This window comes from Sylvia atricapilla, chromosome 1 (assembly GCF_009819655.1).
Source record: "Sylvia atricapilla isolate bSylAtr1 chromosome 1, bSylAtr1.pri, whole genome shotgun sequence".
In the NCBI taxonomy this organism is placed as follows: domain Eukaryota; kingdom Metazoa; phylum Chordata; class Aves; order Passeriformes; family Sylviidae; genus Sylvia; species Sylvia atricapilla.
In genome coordinates, this window is record NC_089140.1 from 136,150,466 (window position 1) to 136,167,474 (window position 17,009).

The window sequence follows — 17,009 nt, forward strand, 5'->3', positions numbered from 1 at the left end:
ACAGTGTTTTGGACAGAATCTGCAAGAGTCTAGGTGTTCAGTATAATGTAAGCACAATGGGTGTAAAGTAATCTCTATCATCAACAGAGTTATCACTAATTCAAAATTACCACTGGTTTAAAATTAATGGGTCATGTTTATAGTTTCCTGAGTGTCATCAGAACAGTTTATAAATGAGTGACAGTGGAATCACTTTGGTCACATTTTTTAGAAAACCTTTGAAATAAGAAACACTTCAGTTATAAATCATGTGTTTTTGATTTATTGGTAAGTCTAACAACCATTGCAGCCTGCTTCTGATTATGATATATCAAGAAAAATGAAGGAGTGGTTATTGGATCTTCTACCATATTGACAGTAGGTTGCTCTCTTAGAGTGAGGAAAAAATTACTATTGAAAGAGAGCCCATAAAATTTACAAGTAGAGTATTTCACCCAAGACTTGTGGGTCTGTATCAACTGATGGTATGTTCTTCCTTCAAAGCTTTAATGTACTTTGCTGACAGAGAGAAAAATTATCTATCCACCCTTATTGTCTTGCTTAACTGACCTGATCTTCTTTTATATCAAGGTGACCCACTTAACAGAGGCAGGAAAGACTGTGGATGTGTCTACCTGAACTTTAGTAAAGCCTTTGACACCATTTTGTACAGCATCCTTTGTGACAAAGTGGCTGCTCATGGCTTGGACACATACACTGTTCATTGGGTAAAAACCCAACTGGATAACTGGGCCCAGAGCGGGGTGGTGAAGGATGTTACATCCAGCTAGTGACCGATCACAAGTGGTATCTCCCAGGGCTCAGTACTGGGGCCAGTCCTGTTTAATGTCTTTATCAATGATATAGTCAAGGGGATTGAGTGCATCCTCAGTCAATTTATAGACAACACCAAGTTGGGAGGGAACATTGATCTCTTGGACCGCAGGAAGGTTCTTCAAAGGGATTTGGACTGTGGTAAATGTAATGGATAAATTTGTGTATCAAAGATTTGGTCTATTAAAAAGCTACTCCAGGGCATCTCAGAGATTCTGAGACCTGTGGTGCAAGCTGCAAAACCACAACATTTGCAACAGAAATTACATAGCCAGACTGGAGATGACCCATTCATCAAGGATGGGCCTCCACTTCACAGCTCCTTGATATCTAATATCAATCTTGATGGGGGATCTGGAGGATGATCAAATCTGCACCCCAAAGACGAGATCTGGGAAGACTATCAACGTCTTTTCATACTTACGGGAACCCCTCTCAAGACCTCGCTTGGAAATAAAGACATATATGAATATTTGAAATTTCAATGGACTTAGCCTCAGGGCAAATAAACTGTACAAAAACTGTACGCCGAGACCCAGTGGTGTGTGGTTGAAGTTGGATGGTACCGTTGTTACTGTCACTCTGCCCACCCAGCATTCGATTGATGTTGTCCGAATTTATTGTGGCTTTTTAATTTGGTCTTTTTTTGAAATTTGCTAAATAAATTCTGTTAATTTGAATTGGCTTCTTATCATTTATAACATGGACCACCTGGATTGCTGGGCCAAAGTCTATGGTGTGAGGTTCAATAAGATGAATTGCTGTGTCCTGCACTTGATCATAACAATCCCCTGCAGTGCTACAGGCTGGGGGAAGAGTGGCTGGAAAGCTGCCCACCAAAGGACCTGGGGATGCTGGTAGACAGCGAATTGGTTTTGACTGAGATAGAGTTAATACTCTTCACAGTGGAACTAGAAATTCTTCTAGTATGGGGCTGTGTTTTGGATTTGGACTTGTGAAAAATGCCACTGGTTAATGACTCAAACAATCAACCTCTTAACCACCCAGGTGCAGAGGGTGAGCACTCTTCACCTCAGGCTACAGTTGTGTGTTGAATGAGATAAGAAAAGCAGTAAGGAAAGAGGCAAACCCTGTACTGCCTCTTTGACCTTTCACTTCAGCTGTAATAACTCCCATGCCAGGAAGTACTGGGACATTCAGAGTGTATCTTGAAGGTATTCAGCTCTGCTTATGGGCAATAATGGACCATAATTGACTCAACTGCACTGACCTAATAGGCAGCTGTAAAGACTTAGAAATTGTCAAAGACTCATGAAGTGTCCTGTGATCCACGGTGTTACATCATTTAGTGTGAAACTCCCTGCCCCAGGGGAGGTCCTTGAAGATGAGTGAATAGAACCCAGGAAACTTTGCTGTTTTGGTGGCTTTTCTCCACTCTGATGGATTGACACAGTGACCAACTATGACCACCAGACACAGAAATTGCAGCAATCAAGTCTTGTCATGGAGATTATACACCTTTCTACTCTTATTCCTTTTTTCATTTCTCTATTTCTTTCAATTTCTCTCTATCTCATATTTACTGTTAAATAAAAATCCATACTATTGATTTCAACATATGGTCTTGTTTACACCTTAATTTCAGGCAGAAGTATCTCTAATAATTTAAATAATTGAATCTTAAAAGGACTGAAAACAGTGTAAATCATAGAGATTTTTTAGTATTGGTGAGTAGCATTTGCACAATGTCAAAATCTTTTCTGCTTTTTATATTGCCATACTGGCAATAAGGAAGGGAGTGAGTGGGAAGTTGGTCTTCCCTGGGGACATAACCAAGAAAATAGACCCCAACAGGCCAAAGGGATATTCCAGACTCTATGATGTCGTGGTCAGTATATAGAGAGGGGGGAATAAGGAAGAAGGTGAAGATGTTTGATATCATGCATGACAGAGCCCTGCTGTCCTACAGCTGGCTGAAAACCATGCCAGCTGATGGGAAGCAGTGAATGAAGGCCTTGTTTTGCTTTGCTTGTATGTGCGGATTTTGCTTTATCTAATTGATTGTATTCATATTGAGCCATTCATTTTCTAGCTTTTACCCTTCCAACTGTCTTTCCCGTCCCACTAGGAGAGGGTGAGCAAGTCTGTGTGGTGCTTGATTGCTGGCTAGAGATACATAATGACAAAACATGATAAATCATGAGCAGCCCAGGTGTTCAAGAAGGCCAATGGTATCATGGCCTGTATCAGAAAAGAGCAGCCAGCAAAAACAGGGAAATTATTTTCTGCCTGTACTTGGCCATGGTGTGGCCACACCTTGAATCTTGTGTTCATTTAGACCCCTCAGTACAAGAAAGACAGTGAGGTGCTGGACCATGTCCAGTGAAGGACAGCAAAGTTTGTGAAGGCTCTGGAGCACAAGTCTTACAAGGAGCTGCTGAGAGAGCTGGGGTTGTTCAGCCTGGAGAAAAGGAGGCTCAGAGAAAACCTTATTGCTCTCCTCAATACCCTGGAGAGAGGATGTAGCCATGTGGGAATCAGGTTCTTCTACTGAGTAATAATTGACAAGACAGGAAGAAATGGCTTCAAGTTGCACTAGGGAGATTTATATTGAATATTAGGAAAAATTTCTCCACTGAAAGGATTGTCAGTCTCTGGAACAAGCTGACCAGGAGAGTGATTTGGTCACCATCCCTGGGGATACTTAGGAGATTGATAGAAGTGGCAGTTAAGGACATGGCTTAGCCATGCCCTTGGCAGTACTGGGTTAATGACTGGATGCAATGATCATAAATATCTTTTCCAATCTAAACCATTCTATGATTATTCTTCTACTTGTGCAGTTGTTGTTTTTTTTAAATCTTAGAATTTCAATGAAATTCACTGAGAGTTATTAAAATAGGCCAAATTAATTAGGTATTTCAGTAGAAGATCAATGTAAGACATCAATTTCAGGTCTTAGACACGAAGAACCATACATTTCAATATCTTAATTACAAATTCTTATGTTATATATAATATTTGGTGGCATGCACATGTGTATCACAATCAGATTGGCATATATATTCATATGTGATAATTCCTACACAGTGCCAGATTTCTTTTCTAAAAGTGTACTTTTTGAAGTGTATCCATTCAAATGACATAAGCATTTTCTCTTTCCCAGCTGAGAACCATAAGCATGTTTTTGAGAAATGGAAAATTTCTTTTTATCTGTTTATTTCTTGTCAAATCTATTGACAATCTGGATACTTATATTGTTGGACATTTAGATTACAGACTTCAGGATGAAAATAAAAGTGTTAGTTTGTAAACTAACAAAAAAGATCTGCTGTGTAGGGAAAGTACTAACAACTAAAAATACTAAAATACCATTGTTATATCACTACTAGATTGTTTGCCTTATAAATAAGCACATCCATGGATATCTGCCACTATATAATAAATAATATTCTGCTTTCTCTTATTCTTTTTCATTATTCTATCAAGACATCTGGTAGAAAAGAATTATAGAAGTTTAGCAGCAAAAGATGTTAGACCTATTTTAGAAAGAGGTATCTATTCTGTATCCAGATTTTTACATTAAAGCAAGACAGTATCAGAGAAATTAATGTTTAACAAGTGAGTGTTACTAAGAAGCAAAACAGCAAAAAATCCAACAGTAAATAATCACTAGATTACAAAACTGCTAGATCTCACAAACCCCTCCCCACAGGAACGAAGAGAAACTTAAAATGGCAGAGTGACCCCTCCTAAGATGGCAGCTGCCATGGGCAACCATATGTAGGGAGGCAAAGGGTAAAGGGCATCAGCCTTGCCTCCTCACTTCTCTCTCTGGCAGCAGCAGCTCTGTCCAGAAAGGCAGCGGGAACACTCCAGTGGCTGGGACTTGGTCAAGGGCTAGAACTCATGAAGATACTTCTTCACCTTTCTCTTGGCAGGAGATGATAAGACAAGGAAAGGCAAGGCAAAGCAGCTGGGCTGGAAAGACTTGGTGCCATCTCTCCTTGCACTTGGACATGGAGCAGGCACTCCATTCTTCCAGGGATAGGGCCACGACTTCAGGCAGACCCTCCTGGAATCTGCCTTGAGACAGTGCAAGATGCAAGGGAGAAACATAGAAAAAAACCCAAATACTTGAAGTCTCTGCCTTGAGATAAAGACACCAAGCAAAAAAGAACTTGGCTTGGGTATTTTGACTTTTGAATGCAAATGGCAAACCTGGGCCTGAGTGTTTCCTTAACCAGCCATAGCAACAGCTTTTAAAGAGACAGTAACAATCTTAAGCACAGGTAGATATGGAATACCATTTGGATTACCCAGGACAGGGACCTTGAAGATTACCTAGTTCCAAAACCCCAGTCATAGGCAGGGAAACCATCATTTGGACCAGGCCTTGAACACCTCCAGGGATGAGGCGTATGCAACTTGGACAGCCTGTTCCTGTGCCTCACCATCCTAACAGCAAAGAATATTTTTCCTAATGTCTGATTTAAACATTTTCCTCTTTCAGTTTAAACTCATTACAGATACTCTTGCAAATAGGCTTGCACCATCTTTACTGTAAGTTCTCTGCAGGAGCTGGAAGGCTGCAATTTGGTCACCATGAACTGCTTTCTTTTCGAGGTTGAACAATCCCAAGTCTCTCAGCTTTTTCACATAGGAGAGGTTCTCCATTCCTCAGATCAACTTGGTGGCTCTTCTCTGGATTCACTCCACCAGAATAATGACTTTCCTATGTTGGGGAAACATGATACACTACTTGAGGTGTTTTTTAGCATTATGTAAAATTGTGTTGCCTAATTCCATCTCATTATATTTCCCTTATTTTCACCTTTTTTTCCCCCAAATATTCTGTGCCTTAAGACTGTATTTAATATTCTCTCTTTTCTTTCCTTCCTGGTAGACTACTGAAATAATAATATATGAAACAAGACAATGAGACATACAATTTTTTAAAAGCTATTATGGGATACAGTTTGTAGTTTCTTTTCAGTATTATGTGTCAATACTCAAAATCTCCTCTGACATGTAACTTCTGAGAGAATAAAAAAGTTCTGGTTGGAGACTAACAACATAAAAATGTCAGAGAGCCTTAACTAGTGCAAATAACTGGGCATATCTTCAGTTTTTTAAATTCTTCAATATATCATTCATGACTCCATCAAAAGTATTTGTCACCAAAGCACTTAGCTGATTTAAAGCTACCATAAGAATAACCTGAAAGGAATCCTAACTTTCTGCCTTCCTGTGGGCTCTGTTTAAGAGCTGATACAACATTATTAAAATTATTAGAAAGATGCCTCTGGCTGAATTGAGGTGCAAATGAGACCATACGCCAAAGCCAGTAGTGTGGATCATTTAGCTGTAAATGTGAGGTAGAAAAGGTTAGATAGAAATAGGAAAAGGGAGAGATCTTCCTTTTTTCCCTTTTCAAAAATGGTACTTAGATTTCCTCCTTTGCAATGAATGAGAATTTCACTGTACTGCCATGACTTCTCAAATACTATGGATAGTGGTTTAGCCCTCAGGAGCCACAGGTGCATCTCATCAAGTCCCATGGACTTGTGTACCTTCATGTTCCTTAGATGCTCTCAAATTGATTTTCTCCTGCAGTGGGTTTCTATTCATTTTCCCAGTACCTGACTTGCCTTCTGTGATTAAGGCAGTGTGACCACACTTGCCAGTGAAGACTGAGGTATGAAAGTCATTGGGTACTGCAGCCTTCTCCATGTCCAGGTAACCAGGTCTCCTTTTTCCTTCTGTACAGGCTTATGTTTTCCTTAGTCTTCTGTTTATAACTGATGTACCTACAGAAGTGTTTTTGGTTGCTTGTGATGGCCCTGGACATGTTTAATTCTACCAAGGCTTTAGCTTTCTTAGCCAGGCAATTTTTCGGTATGCCACCCAGGCTGCCTATCCTCACTTCCACCCTCTGTGGGCTTTTTTTTGGTGTGTGTTTGAGTTTGTCCAGGAACTTCTTGTTCATTCACACAGGCCTCCTGACATTTGTGCCTGATTTCCTCAATGCATCCTTGAGATGCATTACCCCTGAATTTGGAGCAGACAATCCTTGAATATCAACCAACTTTCTGGTTTACCTCTTCCCTCCAGGTGTTTATCTCACAGTATTCTATCAAGCAGGTCCCTGAAGAGGTCAAAGTATGCTCTCCTAAAATACAGAGTAGTGAGCTCATTGCTCATCCTCCTTCCCACCCTAAGGATTTTGAACTCTGCCATTTCATGGTCACTGCAGCCCAGGCAGCCAAATACCTGTGCAAAATAAGCAAAACTGAAGAGAAGTGCTGAGTAAATAATGGATATTTCAGTTCAGTGGAGGGTCTCAAAAGAGCAACCAAATGTTTCCAGCAACACTTTAAAGGACATTTTTCTCTAAAATTAGGATGAAAGAGAAAATAAAAGAAAAATCAATTAACCAAAACTCATTTGTTTTATATAAAACTGGTTTCCTTAGATTCTGAATTATTTTAAACTTTTAAAATAGAATGAAATTTTACCTCAAATAAAATTATTATTTGAATGATATAAAACTAAGCTCTTCAATATTTTGGTAGAAGGGATTGTATTTTGGATAAATAAATGTGATGATGTCTAAAATATATATATATGCATACAAGAAATATCACCTAAAGTTGTTTCAGAATGATACCAAATAAATACAAAAATGATAATTGAGGAATTATTCTGTTCTGCATAATTTGCCATGACATATTCATTAATTAATTACCTGAATGTACTTCTTTGGTTTAAATGTGCAATAAAATACTTAGCCATATATTAAATAAATGTTATATCCTTTTGCACTCATTGCAATCTGAGGCTTGAGACACAGTACAGACAGTAAAATAATTTTCCAGTGACTGAACTTCAAAATGTGATTTGTGGTTTTGGTATTAAGCACCAATCATTCTTTTTGCATCCAGATTCTTTGATGCAGCATGTGTAGTATTGTTTCAGGAATAACTTGTTTCTGTTTTTATATGTTTAAACTCATCTGTTTTTTAACTCTTAGTTCCAAGTGGTATCTTATGCCCTTCTACTGCGAGGTCCTCACAAAACCAGTTGAGAGAAGAGATACTTAACAGTATCAAGTAGCAACAAAAGACTCTCAAACTAATTTAACAGTACCCCTATTTTACTGTCTTTCATTTAGTTCTAATGGGATTGGTCCACTTTCATGAGTCAACAATCAATGTAATTCATGAAATCAGGAGACCATGGCTTGAATAATGGTATGACACCAATTGATTTGCAATTTGCAAGATCTACCCAAAGTATACATGTTCATATTTCTTAATTTTAAAAAGTCTATAAAATAAACTTTAAATTAATATCCTCTAAATTTATGTTCCAAGTTCAGATTTTATTCTGAAGAAAAAGAAGTTCTGAAGAAAAAAGTATGCTAGATTTCACAGAAGTAGTGTTATGCATTTTTGTATGCTCATTTATTTTTCATGCTGTGTTCTTCTTTTCTAGCCAAGTTGCAACCTGGAAAGCATTTATCTGAGTCTTGTAACTTCACCAGCTGTCTCTCAATAGAGATGACTCACTATTGTTCATTAAGGGAAGAAAAGAAACATAGTGAAAGGCAACTCTAATGGTATGCTTTATTTAAGAATTCAGACTCATTGACATATTTTCTCATGAGGAAGATTTAGTAACATTGCTATGTGCTGAAGTTCATTTGATTTAATAATAATTAAATTTTTTTCCCATAAAACCAGCTCATCACTGTCTCTCTCTTGACCATAAACTGTAACTTGCTTTTCAAATTTCACTGATGCCAGCATGTTGATGACCTACCAGAGCTTAGAGAGGAACACAACAATGTTAAAATATGCCTCTGAGATTTTTCTATAGTCTATTTGACCACCTTATACTTTCTCTATAATTTATCTTTTGGAATTCCAAAAGCAAGCCTTACTGTAAGGTCACAAGAGACTTTTTGTGGAGCAAATGAGCAAGGCTTTAAAATAATCAAAGACTTTGTTGCCATGTGTTTCTGCTTGTATTGGATTGCCCAGAGCTTTACTGTTGAGTTCACTCCATTAAATGAGGCAGATCTTACCACAAAACTCCAAAGTAATTTAAACCCTGGCTTCTCAAGCATTTGTGCATGAGGACAGCAGGAGGCATTCTGTCTTAGGGAGAATTATGCTCTCCCTTTACCTATTCTTATGAGTATCTCTGTAAATGCTGCAAGGGCTATGAAGTCCCTTTAGATATGTTGATAAGGGTGTTCAGTTTGTAGTAATGTTTATGCAGTATTGCAGCATGTTTTGTTGATATGATTATGCCTATTCAGTTGTCTCCTGGGTCCTATTAACAAAGGATGCTACAAAGAAGCCAGCCAAAATAAGTGATATATTAGTTCCTCACTAACCTTGAGGTTAAATTCTAAGAGCTGCTGGCATTCAGTTCAATAATGAATAACAAGGGCTCCTCTTTCATTGTTGCAGCTGCAGAAAAAACAAAGCAGATTGGAGGAGAACAGATGCACAATAAAATATCTATTGAACTGTAAAAAACTTAGTCAATTTATCATCTGACACTTTACAAATGGATATTTCCTGTGCTTTTGCTAAATTTCTAAAATAATTATTTTCCATATGTTTTGATTGTTTTACATGTTTACAGATATGAAATATACCTGGGTTTGATGTAGTTGGTATGTTTTCTTAGTTTTTCAAACATATTTCCCATTCTGCAAGTGGTGAGGAAGAAGGTAAGTCATTCACATAGAAGTTTTTTTTTGGTGGTGTTTTTTGTTTGTTTGTTTTTTGTTGTTGTTTGTTTGTTGGTTGGTTGGTTGGTTTTTTTTTTTAATGAAAGTGTGCTTCACTAGTAAAAGCTTATTTTAATTCCGAGAAATAAAATAAAGGCAATCTCACAAGCACACCTTACAGACCAAATGCACAAATTTTTCAAAGTTTATTCCATAATTTTGTCCACTGTAATTTAATTTCAGTTGTTTCCTTTGTTGTGTTATCTGCATTTCTGAAGTAGTCAAATCTGTGGGTGTCAAAAGGTAATCTAACTAACAAGAAAGATGAATATCTATTTCTGTGGGACACTTTAACCCCTCTTCCCCCCACCTGCCAACAGACAAAAGCCTAAATAACATTATTGGGAAAAGCCAACCAACCAACCAACCTATGCTCCTCCCCCACCCCTAAGGGAAAAAAAAAATCAAAGCAAACCTAAAACCAATCAAACAAAAAAACCTCACTTCAAAAACCCAACCCAACCTTTCCAGTAAAATTGGGTATTTTCATGCAGTATCGGTTCCTTGAGGCTTTCCAGTTTCTAGGCGCTGCTAGATGAAGAAAGTGTCCCAATTCTAGATCATCTTCCTTTATATAGCTCTTCCTTATGAGAAATAAGAGACAGTTATTTTGGTAAACAATCAATCTCTTCTTAAATTAAAGGATGCAATGTAGAAAAAATCCTGTACAAATATATACTTACATAAACTATCAGCCTAACTAGGGCAGGCAAGATTTTTGAAAGCCTTTTTGCTTCAGAACTTTCAAGGAAAGTTTCAGAATATTAAAAAGAGCTGATGAGTTGATTGTTGGACAGTCAGAATTCTTGCATTTGCCAGAGAGGAGAGATTGCATAACACAGAGCTCCCAATACTGAAGTTGATTTTATTAGCCTGATCAGCTGCCTCTTAGCATTTCATGGTAGAGTAGTCTAGTGAAAGGAGTGAGTAAAGAAAGAAAGGCACATAGTAAGACCCTGTATTAGAAAACCAGAATACTTTTAATGTACAGTGTAGCAACGTGAGATTTTGGTGGTGGTTGCTGGTACCTATTTCCCAATAAGCATCTCTTTCAGAAAGGCCACTTGGGTAGGCATCCAGGCAAAGCAGTCAAGTCCACACACCACACACACCATGGCTGTCTCAGTAAGGAGACGCAAGAAGGGTCTTTTGTACAATAAATTCCAGCAAAGGTTTATTCCAACACACTGAAGGGAATCAGGGACAGAACACCCAGACCATGTGGTGCTCAGTGGTTGAGTAAGGGGTCTGAGGGCACAGGAGTGGTACAAAGGACAGGGTAAAGGGCAGTGCCCTATAGGGGACATGGGGGCAGGTCACCAGGGATACCACAACAAATGGGGAAACAGGGAAAGGAGAAACCATAAGAATTAGGGACATATGGGGAAAGCAAAACCGGGGTACATCATATAGTGTTGCAAGGCACCATGGGGGAAGTCTTTTCTTTCAGCCTAGGTGGAGACTTTGTGGTATATTTTTCCAGGGCAAGGCCCTGGGGATTTTCCTGAGGGGTTGAAACGTTTCCACAGTACAGTACTACAAAAAATTCAAATCAGCAGGAATTAACAGCACTGACTTAATTTTTCATGAAGTACTCTCAAAAGGTTTAATCTAAATATTTTTTTTAATATAAAAGGTCACTGTCAATATTCACAATTCTATTAATTTATCCTCTATATTATTAATTTCTTCCTTTTTAGTGTTGAACCACCAACCACAATCACTGTTTCAACTCTGAATTTCAGGAGATGTTGGTACTCACTTTTCTTCCAAGAAGTGTAAACCATTTAAATTTTTTACCTATTCTGAGCCTTTTTTTCTATGACAAGCATTTTGCTTTCAACTTCCTTGACGTGACTGGACAGGAAGTCCGATTTTTTAGATTTGCTTTTTTTTAATTTGCTTTGTAGCAAATGATGATTGTTGATTAATGTTGAAATAATGATTGGCTGGTCCCTCATTATTTACTTATCCATTTAACTGTAATTTTAGGTTCTGATTTTGCCCTTTTTAAGTGCAGACTCCTAACAATTGATGTAAAATTATGTAAACATTGACTTGGATTATTGATATTACTTGAAGCCTTAGAGTACCCTTAATGGATTTGGAATGAGAACTGCATAATTTGGTACTGTGTCTCACAAACACAGGCTGTGAGTGGGTGTCTGCCTTTCAGAAACACCTGCAATACAAATGGATGATATACACAGATGCTCATCACTAACTCTTTTTTCCATAATGGTATTTTTACTTTCCCTTCTTTTCTTTCATCAATTACAAGACTTGATAAACTTCTGCAGATTCCTTCACTGTATCCTGGTTAAAATGTCTACATATGATATTTCATCTTAAAAACATACTTACAAAATTAATTATTGTAAAAATATTTAGTTTAAAGATAACACAGGCCTAGTTCACTGAATGTGTTTCAAACGCACTGAAAGTGATTTGAAATTATGTTTGAAAACACACCAAGTTGTTTTTAAGAGAATAAATTCCCAGTTTATGGTAGCATTCATGCAGAGCTGATTAAAAAAGCAAAACACAAGGAAAAAAACAAAGAAAAAGCAAACCAACCAACCAAAAATCCTAAACAAACCAACAAAAATCCAAAACCCAACAATCTCCCCTGCCCTCAAAATCCAACAATCAACCAACCAACCAACCACAAACCAACAAGGTATGTAGTTTGCTTTGCTTTAGCATATAATATCCTAGAAGGGAAACATTTGCTTCATGACAGAAAATGATATTCCTTTACTCATATTTTTCTGTGTTAACGGTTCTTTCCTTATGCTTTTCTATACTGACTACTATTTGACTGGACTTTGCATCAGTGCAAAGAATTCTTCTAGTTCTATCCTCCCACTCAACACATTCTTTGGCTTCTTATTTTATTTTTATTCTCACTTCTTATTTTGAGCCTTGGCTGCCCTCCCCTTCAATGTTTTCTGCAGACTCAGTGTTGTCAAAATCTGATAAATTGGTGTTTCTATTTGGAACATATTCCATATCTTCTCAGTCCCTAATCCATCTGCTTACAACAGTGATTTTTGACAGCTCTGTTGCACTGGTGTTTTTGTCAATATCATTTAATTATAACTGTTGACTGGACTGTTTCTCTGCTTCACAGCCTTTGTTATTTTATGACTGTTTTAAGAACCTAAAATTGTCATTCCCGATGTGTACAATTTAAAGTAGAATGTGAAATTTTCCAATAACAAAAGCAAATATATTAACACTATTGATAGCTATATATTGAAAGTATTTATATTTCAGTATTGATGTTACATAATATGGCATCAATCAGCATTAAACCAGATTTTCATATTTCTAAGAGGAAAAACCAGAATAAATTCACTGTCATTACAGTAAGATTTTATCTATGTAAACTCCTGGAATTTCTTTTCTCTAATGTGGAGTCTAATTGTTTCAATCTCCAAATAAGATTTTTATTTGAATTCAGTCCCATATTTTATCATTATAATCATATGAGATCTTTGGAGCTGCATAAGCAAAAATAACTGCATAATAGAAAACACAGGTGTCCTGTCTACAGAATGGCAAAAAACTGGATAACACTGCAAAACTTCTAAAGAGCAGATGTATTTCAGATAGGGTTCCCTTGAAAATATGTTTCAAGGGGCAGGAGGACCTTCTTGGATTGGACATGATGACCATTTTACTTTGACTTGTTTCCAGATAATTAAGGACCTAGATACAAAACAATATGGTGAAATTACTGGTAAGTATTACCTGCTTAATTATTTCTAAATCCCTCTACTTTATACCACATTTTCAGGTTCTAGAGGATTTTTTAAGCCCTGAAAATAAAAATATATTAGTCAATTAGAAATTAGTAATTTCCTTTAGAGCTAAATGTAATTCTTTCATAATTCTTGAACAAAAAAAGTCACACTTTCTTACTTCTGAATTTTCATATTTTACTAAATTGCATTATTTTGATTTTTCTGATTTAGTAAAATGTAATTGTAATCTGTTATTCAGATTATTAAATTGTTTTTCCACAAGCAGAACTACAGACTTTAATCTTGTCTTCCTGCTTCTTATTGTCCTCCAAAACTTTTATCATCAATGTAAAACCTAGGAAAATAACTTTTCTGATTTCATTCCCCCACTGAGTAGGTTGTCCATATTTATTACAGACACTGATCTGAAAGATTTTGCTAATCTTGGTTCCAGGGATGTCTGGATCATTGCCAATTTCACCCTTGATGAATTCAGTTCTTTATTTATTTTGCTTAAAAAATCAAATCTCTAGTTTGATGCATAACAATATTTCCACTGTCTAACCTTTCATTGGAAGTGAAAAAGTGGAAGGCTTCTTTTCTCATTCTTGGTCTCTTAAAAAAACTTTGAGGTACGTTTTGGATTGTGATAGAATTCTCTGTTGCTTTGTTATCTTAGCACTACCACATGCTTTACATTGAGGCTAATTTATTGTCTAGGGAAAGAAGTCATAAACTACTCATACCTTTTTGTCCTGGCATAAGTGAGAAAACACAATCATCCACAGAGAAGATGGAAGACTAGAAGGGCCTGTTTAGAACACAGGTGAAAGATTTTAAAATGTTGAGAAGTAATTAGAAAACATATCCATACTTTGGAGATTTATATTTCTGTAGTAATAATCACTCTATTAGAAATAGTCCAGATGGGATAGAACATAATTGTAATAGGATCATGAAGATATAGTAGCAGACTTCTTAAATGCAGAAGACTGCAACATTTTAATCATCCTGAAATAGCCCAACTTGAATTCAAACAAGGAAAAACAAGTGTTTCAAGAAACTAAAGGTTGAATTTAGACTCTGTATGAGGTTTTAAAGAAACTCCTCATAACCTCATTATTATATTTTTTGATTAATCTACTGCAATATTACTTTAAAGCTGTACTAACTATTTCTATTATATATGCAATATCAGTACTAACACATTATATTTTTAAGCATCCAGAGGCTCAGCATTATTTAGTCTGTAAATGCTGTGATAATAAATAAGTTTGATGCAAAAACAGGGAAGAAATATTCACTTCCAGACAAAATGAAGTTCAGATTGATGAAATGTGTTCAGTAATAGAGTTCCAGAGAACACTTTGAATACTTCAGTCTGAACTTACTTTAACAACGAGTACCATGCCCATGAGGAATGAACTTGTGGAGTGAAACAGGGACTGAAGACCAGCATCTAAACCTTCTTTCTATATGTATTGTCTGTGTATATATAATATGCATACATATATGAATATATAAATATGTATAGATAGATGCATAGATATGCATAGGCAGAGCAATTCCTATGGAGGAGCCTTAGCTCCAATTAAAACTGAAAGTCACCACCATTTGGAACACTTTACTTTCCCTTTTAGTTTAGTTACATGTAGGAGAATGGACTACAGTCAACCTCACCCCTGATAAATCTCAGCTGTGCTAACTACCAAAACCAGCTTTGCCCTTAATATGTTACAGCTATATGCAATAAGGATGAGTTTGATGAAAGAGTGGGTTAGCTCCTGGGGGGAGGACTGACCAAATGGGAGAGGAAATTACTGCTGTGAGGTCAGTCTGAGTCTGCAGTCACAGTTTGGCAGGAAAAGCCTGCACTCAGAGTCGGCCAGGGAAGCCTACAGAGGGAGTCTGCTGTAGTCTGAGTCAGTGAGGAGCTGGAGTCTGTTGGCCAGGCTGTGAGGAAGAATAAACCAGGACATTTTCACTCTGCTAAGCAAGAGTGTGTGTGTTGGCTCATTTATATCTCTAAGTGAGGTCTGCTGCAACAGTTACATGTGAAACAAATTCAGTTCTAATCTGAACTTGGACTCTGGAATAGACATATCCTGTGTAACAATATTCTTCTAACAGACTGTTTATGATAGTGTTTTTTCCTAGTAGATTTCTCATTTAAAGAGCAGTTACTGTCATTTTCAATTTGATAGCTACAAACACATATTCAGCATTTTTCACATTTGTTGACAACAAAGGAAAATTGTGGGAAACTATTCAATAATTAATTTGTACAAAAAAATTATCACAACCTTACAGTGATATACAATTTCTTTAAATATGGCCAGTTGGGACATACAAGATGTATTTTACATGTCTGTTGAAAAACAGAGATTTTATTTCTCTTCAAGTTTTGCTTGTGGCTTGCAACATCCTGTTATGGATTGAATGGAATTATTAACAAAATAACAGTCCAATAATGCTTGTCATCTCTGTGATGTCTGAGGTTCCAAGTTTTAGTGGTTTTTAGCCTCTTTAACTGATCAGTTTCAAGTTTTTCTTCAGATTACAAAAACAGAACATAGCAATATGCTCTTCACGGAGTATCTTGTATTGTAAATTCTGACAAATTTCTCGCCTTCAAGAATATTTTTACTTTCTATGTAAGACAGAATTCTCTTTAAGGGATATAGGGACTTTGGGAAGACCAAAGTCAGCCATTTTGAGAATTTACCTCCTCTTCCATTCCAAGATTTATCTTTAAATAGGATTTGACAGTATCTGATAATTTTATTTTGTTTTTAACTGTATTTTTTTGCATTGTTTCCCATACAGTGTAGCATCATATAAAATTCTTATGTGGCAACATATTCCTTACTTCCACTACCTTTGCAGAATCAAGTTCATGGAGATGCTTTTAATCATTCTAAATTTCATCCTTTAAACTTTGATTATATAATCAGCTTGTTATTTAATGTTTTGTTACTAATGCTATGTCTTATGACAGAATTTTCTCACGTCAGGCAGATCTACAAGACTTTCACCTTATGGTGCTCTAATCTTCTGTTTCCATTTCAGGTCTCAAATTATATTCTAAATGGACTATAATTTCTTTGTTGTGGTTTTTTTTTTTCTTCTTAGTCTTTGCTGTTTAAAATATTAATATTTTTGTTTAATTAAATATCAATTTTGAATGGGTTTTTTATTCCCCATGCACTTAACTGTTTGTAGTATTCTTTGAATAGCTTTTTTTTCTGACTAAACTTCCACATATTATTTAAATATTTTCAGTTCTTGTGAGTTTAATTTCTGTTTTGTTTTGGTTTTCATGTGGGATTAATCTATTTCACATATTCAACTTGGTCAATTTGATCCCTAAGTTACAGAGAAATAAAAAAATGTTGTATCTACACTGGCAATTCCTTTTTTTTGTCCCTGTCTATTGTTTTCTTTTCCTCAATTCTTTTTTCATTCACTTATAATGCTTTCAGAAGCAATTAATTCATTCTAATTATGGAACAAACCAGTTTATCTTTTATAGCCTGTTAATATTCCAAAAGTAGTGAGTTTGCTCCAGTTGCTGAGCATGCAGTAAAATTAAAAGTCTTAAGAATCACAATGTTGCATTTATAATGGTGAACAAGCTTAACCCAGTCATGAATTCAAACAAAAGAAAAATTACTCTTTTT